General features: G+C 28.9%; 1 pseudogene; it reads left to right on the forward strand.

Moving 5' to 3' along the window:
• Positions 1–257: 257 nt before the first annotated feature.
• Positions 258–417, forward strand: LOC147830369 (U2 spliceosomal RNA; annotated as a pseudogene).
• The last annotated feature ends 1,509 nt before the right edge of the window (positions 418–1,926 follow it).

A 1,926-nucleotide genomic window follows, 5' to 3' on the forward strand; every position in this document is an offset into this window, starting at 1 on the left:
TTAACTTTGGCTTTTAATATTTTCTTCTTTCATCATAGGAAATCAATTTTTCATGGTTGTTAAAAATAGTAGAAATTTAATTTTATTGCTTATTTTAACTCTTCACTTAAAATAATTATATAAATAATACTGCTTTTAATTTGTTATTTGACTACCAAGTTGTACAACTAATAGAAGAAAAGTAGGATAATAACCTGGATCTTTTGTATTTTCTACACAGTTTCCAAGAAATTAATTCATTTACTCTTACTTTTATAATCGCTTCTCGGCCTTTTGGCTAAGATCAAGTGTACTCTTACTTTTATAAGTTGATCATTGTTTACATTAATATAAAAATGTGGATTTAGGATGGGTTTCAATCCATTATGAAAACTATATATATTGGAGTTCCAATTGTCCTATGTTGGATACATGAAATCTCATTGTCTTAGTTTGGTAGCTTTCTTGCTACCAGGTCATTTGAGATAATTCATGCTTAATTTTGTACATTTTTTTCCATGAATGTAAAATCATTTATAATACCTCCACAAAAAATGTTTTTTAGATGAACAACACTGTAATTTGAGTTGACAATGTTTCTCTAGGCCTTTTTGGTGGTTTTAAAGGAATAGATGCATATAAAACTACATACAAAAAAATGATTCATGAGGTTCTACTGATATTTTCACTCCGTTTTCCAATTCAACACTTTGGGGATTTTACATTTTCTCCTACATACATAGATATTTCTGACTCTCAAGAACACAGAAAAACTGGGCAAGGAATTTAGCTCAGTGGTTTCGCTGCCTGCTGCGCTAGCACAAGGGCCAGAGTTCGATCCCTGGTACCAAAAAAAAAAAACCACCAAAAAACAAAAACAGAAAAACTAACATGAGACTATCGCACAATTATTTGCTTGAATTTATATTGTGCAAAAATTTATCTCAAATTAACAATAAAAATGTTACTATGTTCATTTACATTTAATAAAAGAATTTGGTTTCTATTATGTAACTGTCATTTCTGTATTGAGCTATATATCTTCTTTTTTCTATTCATTCAGATTAGAAGATTATAAATTATAATGAATGATTTTCAAAATGCACTAATTTTAGGTTACTTTTATTTCAGTTATTTTTTATGTGCAAAGGTACTAAGTATGTTGTTTATTGTGACACTTTCATGCTTTTTTTCAGATTTTCACTTTCTACTTTTCTAGGTTTTTTTTCTTTTTATCAGCTAGGAATAAAACAAAATGTAATTTTCCCCCAATGGCTTCTCATCTCATTCCAGATTGCTCTAGATTGGTTTTAATTTCAACTCTTTTGTTATTTTAAAATATTTTACTTATCTTTGGCTACAATTTAACTGGACAGTGAAGTAAAACCAAATATGGCTCAAATATTTTCCTTTGGATGAAACAGTAAATGAAAATTTACCAGTCTGTATCATATGATTTTTAAGGAACAAATTAATTAAATTCTTGAACTTGGATGAGATGATATAATATTTGAAACAATGTCTAGTTCACTAGAAAGACCAAGAAATCTTGGCCAATACAATTTTTATCCTTTGAAAACTGAAAATGCCCTTGGATGTAACACTGTAAAAAATATATCATGTGGATTGCTGTGATTAAAAAACTAATAGCTTAGATGAGGTCAGCCTACACTTTTAACATTACTTCCAAGCCAGCTGCACATTCTAGTTCCTAGGTATTACAAGTATCTTACACTTATCATTGTTTTAAATTAATAAAGTGAAATGTAGAACCACTTAATATAATTCTTAATAGAAATCTGGCCAGTTTGGGAATTATACTCCTAGCCTTTCTGCAATGTATTACTGAATGTACCATATGGAAACTGAGAATTAGGAACACTATAAAGTATTTCATGCTGCTCATGGAAAAAAATGATAATTTTATGGCTTATCTCAAAGTATGAT

This window comes from Heterocephalus glaber, unplaced genomic scaffold (genome assembly GCF_053883595.1).
Source record: "Heterocephalus glaber isolate CG9 unplaced genomic scaffold, H.glaber_assembly_v1.0 deba00000122, whole genome shotgun sequence".
Classification (NCBI taxonomy): Eukaryota; Metazoa; Chordata; class Mammalia; order Rodentia; family Bathyergidae; genus Heterocephalus; species Heterocephalus glaber.